Consider the following 8,586-nt stretch of genomic DNA (forward strand, 5'->3'; position numbering starts at 1 on the left):
ACACCTCTCAGCATTGGACAGATCATCTAGGCAACAAGTTAACAGAGTAACCATTAATCTTTCAGAAGGAGAGAAGAAATCTAGGGCAATTAGAGGGGGGAGGGAATGGGGAAGGGGAGAGATTGGACAAGGGGCATAAAGAATAATTACGATTTGTAACAGTATATATGCTAGTAATATTGATCTAATCAACATATCTCAATGTTCAACCCCCAAAATATGTATAATCGATTTTGATTCAATAAATTAAAAAATAAATAAATAAAGAGGTCCCCTGTATCACTTTGTCCCACCAATAATTTTCTGAGCACTTAATGATGTGCCAGGTGAGTCGTCTGCCACAAATAAAGTAGTACAAAGAGTCAAATCTTTAAGTCCTCTAAAAATTTCTGGAAAAAAGAAGATAGTCTTTTGGTGAAGGTAGAGGGGCCAAGAAGGAATATGGCAAGTTTAGTTTTAGACTTGTTGATTATACTCTTGGCAACATGGAATTATAACTCAGAGAAAAGGTCAGAGCTAGAGAGAGGAATCAACTCTATACAGGTCAGAGTGGAACCTGTAGGAGTGGGTAAGATTGCCCAGACTTCAATAAGAACAGGAGACAAGAATTCTCAGGTCTCAAACTGTGTGGTTGTCACATAGGTTTGGAAGATAGTAGGGAGGCTTTCCAGGACCTCTCTAGCTAGAACAGCACCTCTGGCTTTCTTCCTTTACCATGCTTTGTTTTTCTTCACAGCACATTATCACCACCTGTCATTGTATAGCTGTTCAACTACTGTCTGTCTCTCCCAGTAGAATGTAAGCTACATGAGGACACAAGACTGCCTTTCTGTTCAGAACTGTGTTCCTAGTACCTGGAAGAGTATCCAGAACATGCTCAATACAGATTCATCCAATAAATATATGAATAGGTGAATTTTTATGATCAATAGAATTTAAGTGGACAGTTATTAGATTGCTGGATATTGACTTTTTTTCTTAAAGTAAAAATTTTTTAAACAAATGCCTTTTGATAAATGAACACGGACACATGAGTTTCTCAAAATATCCAGCCTGGTAACTTAGTCTTCTTTCTACTTGTGTTTTCCCTTAAATCCCTTAAATCCCTTTTATCCCTTAAATGTTTTCCCTTAAATTTGTGTACTTTTCCCAAATCAACATCACCTAGTCCCTTCTCCACTACAGCATTTCTTTATGAGAAAATAGATGTGACTTTCTTTAAAAATCCAGCATTTTAGCAGTCTGGTTACTCTTATCAGATTATCTGTTTGCATCTACTTTTTCTTTCTTTTTTTTTTTTTTATTTTCATAGAAGGTTCCTTATGGAGTATTTGGTTTTTTTTTTTTTTTTTTCCTTTTTGTCGCTTTTCGTGTCCGGCAACGGATCGCAACCCTCAGTGTCACGCCCGCACCGGACCGGGACTGGCAACGGGATCGCAACCCACGGTGTTGCTCCCACACCTCGCTCAGCTAGTGAGCGGGACCCGGTCTGTATGTGGGATCCGAACCCTCGGCGGGAGCGCCACCACACTCCCAAATGGCACACTGTAGCAGTGTGCCACCGGGCCGGCCCCCTTATGGAGTATTTGGTTTCTGTCAGGTCTCTTTTCCTTTTGCTCACCTGTATTTAAAGATTCTTATCTTGGGGACTGCCCTTGGCTCACTCGGGAGAGTGTGGTGCTGATAACACCAAGGCCACGGATTCGGATCCCATATAGGGATGGCCGGTTGGCTCACTGGGTGAGTGTGGTGCTGACAACACCAAGTCAAGGGTTAAGATCCCCTTACCGGTCATCTTTTTAAAAAAAAATTAAAATAAATAAAGATTCTTATCTCATTGAACCTATGTAAGTGCCCATATCATTGTAACTTTGTGGGTGCCCACAGACCATACAAACATAAGAAGTGTCTGTTTAATCCCCTTTCTCCATATTTTTCTCCAGGAGGACCATGTGATGGGGTTGTCATAAAATACAACCTTAGATAGGGTAGGCATTTAAACCAACTCCACACTGCTTTTTTCAAAGGAATTGTAATCAAAGGTAAATTTGAATCTACTTGTATTTCATACAGGTAAAAATTCTTGTCTAATATAACTTCTGCATTTCAATAGTTTGAGAGGTATAAATGGCACTAGGACTACGTAAAATAATTTAAAGCAGTAGCTCTATAACAGATGGGGAATTCCTCCTTGAAGGACTAGCAAAATCACCAGGGAGTGATTCAAGGGCCACGCAACCCCTCTTTGAAGATCACTCTGATGGGACTGTGTCATACCTGTCAGGTGTGCTGGGTAAAAGAAGGTTTGAGAATCACCTATGGAAGATTCTGAGTGAAAACGAACAGAACACATAAAACCAATGTACGACTTTGTTTCTATCCTCTACTCTTCATTGCTGAATTGCCTTTTGGTTCCCCAGGCCCTGTCTGCTAGAATTCTATGGAACTTTTACCCTGTACAGGATGAGGTAGACTCGTGGGAAGAGGATACTCTGCAGGGCAACAGAACAAGTCTGTAAACTCCACAATGAGATTATTAAGAGACAACACTTGAGCAAGCTTGTTGGAAATAGAGAAAAACAGAAGGACATTGACAGGAGAACCTGTTTACTGAACCTCATGGCCAATTGAGTGCATCTTTAGGAATTGTTCATTATAATCATTTTCTGATTTACAAATTCTACAATTATGATTTTTATACGTTGGGCTCCTTCCCAGCCAGTCTAATTGCACAAATGTGAAAGTGCTCTGGGGGAAAAATGCTATGTAGACACAAGGTGTGGCTAACAGGTTTTTGTCCAATCTGTAATCTATCCCTCCCTGCACCCTGTAGCCACACACACGTGGGGGCCGGCAGGGAGAGGGGAAAGAAAAGTACCCTCGTAGGTGGAAGTACGATAGGACAATGTATTAGTCTGCTAGGGCTGCCATAACAAAATACCACTCTGCAATCTGTCACTGTGCCCTAGATTTTGATTAGTGTTGTGTTTAAGAATCCCTTTCTTATCTTAATGCTGGACACTGTTCAACACCACAGATAGACAAACAAAATTGTTTTCCTTGGCTATTTAAAAGATATGAAACATTAGTACAGAACAGCAGGGCCAGAAAGGTCCATGATATATCACCTTTGCCATCTTTCAGATAGTTCCATCTATCGTGATACTAAAGACACCAAGGGACAGTTCAACAACCTTGCCCAGTGATCCCTTTTCATCTTCCTCCAACTCTTGTCTTCCCCCTCAGATTAAACCCACCTCCTTTGCCCTTAGCAGAGATACAAAACAGAAAGTTCTTATAGTCTTCATAACAGCTTTTCACAGCTATTAGGATTAGAAAATAAATCATTCTTTCACTTTTTCCATTCTGGGTTATTTATTCAACCAAAATTCATGGAGTGACCATGTGATATACTGCTGAGGTGAGGGAATGGGGGTGGAGGAAAGGAGGACGTCAAAAGTCAGAACTCACACAATTTCCATCCTCAAAGTGTTCCCGGTTCATGTCCATTCACAAGGCCTAAGCCCACATCTGTGGACCACCTTTGTAGCTCTGGCCCTTTTAAACCTCCAGCAAGTCTTCCTAGGTTTCTTTTAACTGTGGAATTCCATAACAAGTCTTCCAAATTGTCAAAAGGATCTAACCTACATAGAATCTAAGTACTTTAGCTAAATGATTCTCAGAGAAGTTATTTCCAACCATGCACTAGTTTATAAGTGTGTGCATTGGTAGTATGTGTACACACAAAGGTGAGTGTGTAGGGAAGGTTGTTTTAATAGTTGTGCTGAATTGTTCAGCAGATTATTTACTCTAAACTTCATATCATTTTCTTCATATATTCATGGTGTGCACACTTATTCACTGCACTCTGCTAAACACTGCACAAAATGAGTTAAAAAAAAAAAGAAAGAAAGAAATAGTTGTGGTATAGCCACTGTGGAAAATGGTGTGACAATTCCTCAAAAAATTAAACACAGAATTACCATATAATCCAGCAATTCCACTTCCAGATATATATCCAAAAGTACTGAAAGCAGGGACCAGGGACCCAAACAGCTACTTGTACCCCTGTTCATAGGAGCATTATTCACGATAGCCAAAAGTTAGAAGCAACCCAAGAGTCCATCAACAGATGAATGGATAAACAAAATGTGATATTTATATACACAGTGGAATATTATTCAGCCTTAAAAAGAAGGAAAATTCTGATATATGCTACAACATGAATGAATCTTGAAAACATTATGCTATATGAAATAAAAGGGCAAATATTGTATGATTTCATATATGAAGTACCTGGAGTTGTCAAATTCACAGAGACAAAAAGTACAATGGTGGTTGTCAGGGACGAGGGGGAGAAAGGAATGGGGAGTTATTGTTTAATGGATACAGAGTTTCAGTTTGGGAAGATGAAAAAGTTCTGGAGATGGATGGTGGTGATGGTTGTACAGTAATGTGAAAGTATATAATGCTACTGAATTGCATACTTAAAAATGGTTAAAATGGTAACTTTTATGTTATGTATATTTTACCACAATTTTAAAAATATATTTAAAACACTTAAGGATATAATAGAAGCGAACTTTCCTGAAATAAAGAAATACAAAAGAAAAAAAACACACCTCCTCTGGAAGCCAGTATTTTAAAAATCCATGGAAATGATGCAGACACAAAGCAAGACACACAAAGACTAACAGACCAGAGAAAAATCTTCAGACCTCAATTGAATAAGTATGTGCAGAGCATTTACAGCAGTGAGTCTCATCCTTTCTTTCACTATCACACCCATAAGGAGCCTCTTTAGACATTTCTTCCTAATCATGCCCTGATGAAAGTTTAATGCCACAGATATATAATCTGTTTATGTACCATGGCCTTCTGGAAGACAACAAACCACTGTAATATCTAATATTTCCCCCCACCCCCCACTCAAAGAACCAACTTTTGCCCTCTTGGGGGCGATATCAAGCTCTTTAAGAATGCGTGATTTACAGTATGAGCCACTCTACAAAATGGGTGTAGTCAAACCCAGCAAATTTGATTAAAACAGAGGATTGAGGATGCACATACACTACTCAGTGCTACAATGTGTCCAAAGGCCTTATACCAATATTAAAAGTGTCTGCACACTGCTAAACATATGAACAAGAAGTGAGAAATTCATTTTTAATGTCACCAAATATCAGGAAGTTGGCATCATATAGGTAAAACATCTACTTGATCAACAGTTTTTTGATAGGTTTAATTCAGATATTTGGTTTTATGTGACATTACCATTGTTGTTTAATATAACCATGACAATTTATTTTCCTGTGTGGTAAAATGGCATTTGCAGATTTTGTAGAAAAACTCCATAATTTTTCTTACTAACTGAAACTTACGATGCCTTGTAATTTTGCTACTCAAAGTGTGGACCTTGGGCCAACAACATCAGCATCACCTAGGAGCTTGTTTAAAAGGCAGAATCAAAAGCTCCACCCCAGACCTGCTGAAAAAGAATCTAGTTCAACAAGATCCCCAAGTGATTCTTATACACATTAATTGAGAAGCACTACCTTAAGAAACAAATATCAAAATTCTTCCTTAATTCATCACAGCATTTTATTTTTAACCATCCAAGTAGATTTATTACTCCACTCTCATGATACTGTGGAGCCTATAGAAAATGCAAACTAGAAAAGGATCATGTGAGTTTTTTAAAAATCACCAGAGATGCAAAACATGTAAATTTCTTTCCTGGGGGCTACCTCTGAAAGAAGTTAATTGAGATAGTTTATTAACTCACTCTGCAATATTAGGGCTGGTAGAGAACAGGTGAAAGGGTTTGCCAGGTGCCTGTGGCTCCCGGCTTCTGAGTAGCAGCCCTTCACTGTAGCTGTGACTAGGAGTGCTCTTCCAACACTGAGCTTTCCTCGGTTGGTTAGAGCACAGTGTAATGACACCAAGGTCAAAGGGGTCAGCCAGCCACCAGGAAAACAAACAAACAAAAAATTGAGCTTTCTAACACAGAAAGAAATGTCCTGAGAGGAGCAAGGTAAATGGGTAGCAAGACACTCCCTTTTTTTTTTTTATAATCTCAGCTGTTGTGTCCAAAAATGGCCTAATAAGTAAAATGCTCTCTCTCCCCAAAACATTAGTCCAACTATCCACATCAATTCCACTACATGGCTTTACTCTTTGAGGTCTAAAACATTCTCCTGTGGTCCTCCTAAAATGTGAATGATTATAGTGGTTATCAACTAAAACTTCATAAGTTAAATTTGAGCAGATAATAGGTAGTAGCCAAGCATGAGCTGGGAAGGGGAAGGGAAATCAGAGCCCTGGAAAGAAGATGACATCTCCCCTTTGCACCTTTGCTAACATCCCAGTGGCCTGGTGGCAAATCCAGGCTCTGCCACTTACTGTCTGGGGGACCTTGCCCATTGCTTCATCGTTCTGAGCCTTAATTCCCTCATCTATAAAATCAGGTTAAATATACCTACTTCAAATACTATTATGAGGACTAAATGAGATCTGCTGGTCAGCTCCCAAAACAAGTGTTTAATAAATGTTAAGTCCCTGGGCCGGCCCGGTGGCGCACTGGATAGTGCGCCGCTTGGGAAGCGTGGCGGCGCTCCCGCCCGAGGGTTCGGATCCCACATACAGACTGGTTCCCGCTCACTGGCTGAGCGAGGCGCGGGAGCAACACCGAGGGTTACAATCCCGTCGCCGGTCCCCGGTCCGGTACGGGGGCAACACTGAGGGTTGCGATCCGTTGCCGGACACGGAAAAAAGACAAAAGACAAAAATAAATAAATAAATAAATAAATAAATAAATAAATAAATAAATAAATAAATAAATAAATAAATAAATAAATAAATAAATAAATAAATAAATAAATAAATAAATAAATAAATAAATAAATAAATAAATAAATAAATAAATAAATAAATAAATAAATAAATAAATAAATAAATAAATAAATAAATAAATAAATAAATAAATAAATAAATAAATAAATAAATAAATAAATAAATAAATAAATAAATAAATAAATAAATAAATAAATAAATAAATAAATAAATAAATAAATAAATAAATAAATAAATAAATAAATAAATAAATAAATAAATAAATAAATAAATAAATAAATAAATAAATAAATGTTAAGTCCCAATCCACTATCTCCCCCAAGAACAGTAAAATACTTTCGTCCACCAAGTTTGAAAGGAAAGTGTCTTACCTCATAGACACTCCCAAATTAAAGGAACAGGAAGTGCTTTAATCAGAAACCACATACACTAGTTTTAATGAGTCTCTTCACCAAAACCGTGAGAAGGCACGATGCTCTCTGAGCCTGTTAGAAATTACATAACCCTGAAACTGGCAGCAGAGAGCTGAATTCCCCTCTTAAGTGTGTTTATGTGTCCTCCTCCCATGGAAGATAGTAAAAATTCCATAAATTGGTTAAAAAATTCTAAACCACCAAAAAGATCTTAGTTCACAAGAAATCACAGTAAAATGCTATAAGTAAAATTCTTAGTAATTTGGAGGCAACTTCAGAAGTTGGTTAATTTAAGAGATACAAGAATCTTAGAAATCTTAGAGAACATCCCACTGCCCATTGTGACTACATGGGCCAAGGCCCGGGTAACTCCTGGATCCTACTTGGTTAGAAATATCTACGCTTCTCACCCTCAGGAGTTCAGCATCAGGCCAAGAAAGCCAAAAGGTGAAGTTCGGCCTGGGCCCTCATGATCTTCCTGTTAACCTGGGGAGAAAAAAAATCAAGAGGCCACCAGATCAGTGTCAGCTATGAGCCAGACCAGTGTGAGCTATAAGGAAACGGTGTTCAGAAGCAATTCATTGATGGTCTCAGAACAATTAGAAAATCTTTTCTCTCGGTAATGCTCTCCATGACTCTGTAGCTTCTGAAAGGGTTTCTTTGGTTTCTGAGAGCAGGGCCTGTTTCAGGACAAATTACAAAGAGATAGGTTTGCTTCCTTTTTCCTCAGTAAAGAAAAGGCTGTAATGCTGAACATGGCATCGCCTCCACACTGGAAAGTATGCTGCCAAACATTTAACATTATATGTGTGTGCCAACTCATCCCAAACTGACTTTTCTATAGCTCCACACCTGTATGCTGCCCAACTATGTCTTTAGCCTCAGAAAATGATGTTAGAAAGACAGTGGAGAGGAGTGGTGGATCATAACAAGACTCAGGATTATCTGCATGTTTAGAAGATCTGTGTGGCTAATCCTCTCCTCTGTCAGGGATGACTGAGGGTGGTAAAAGAGCCTTGGAAATTTTTCTCTCCTTTTATTGTCTAAACAACCTACTGTCTAAGAGAAGCAAAAACAATTCCACCCAAACAAATAATGTATTTCTTTAGATGCCAGATTTAAATTGAGGGAATATATATTACCAAGTGCTTAAAATTTACATGATAAATATCCTCTTTGGGGCATCCCCCTAATTCACCACAGCCAGTTCACTAATCCCCATGGAGAGAATCTCTAATCCAACCTATCCAGAAATGTGCTTTTATTCTAACAAAACCCCTTAAAATATACAGATTGTTATGAGGGGGGGGGGGGGGGCCGC

At 38.5% G+C, this 8,586-nt stretch overlaps 1 protein-coding gene across 1 annotated transcript in view; it reads right to left on the reverse strand.

Annotated features, from left to right (window-relative positions):
* The window catches only part of NFKBIZ (nuclear factor of kappa light polypeptide gene enhancer in B-cells inhibitor, zeta), a 28,889-nt gene extending 21,136 nt beyond the window's left edge, over window positions 1–7,753 (reverse strand). The window contains exon 1 of the mRNA XM_008566699.1: window positions 7,676–7,753. The gene's annotated coding sequence lies outside the window, so the exon portion shown is untranslated. The remainder of the gene's footprint in view (window positions 1–7,675) is intronic.
* Between the last annotated feature and the right edge of the window lie 833 nt (window positions 7,754–8,586).

Source organism: Galeopterus variegatus, unplaced genomic scaffold (assembly GCF_000696425.1).
Source record: "Galeopterus variegatus unplaced genomic scaffold, G_variegatus-3.0.2 Scaffold265, whole genome shotgun sequence".
Taxonomy (NCBI): Eukaryota; Metazoa; Chordata; class Mammalia; order Dermoptera; family Cynocephalidae; genus Galeopterus; species Galeopterus variegatus.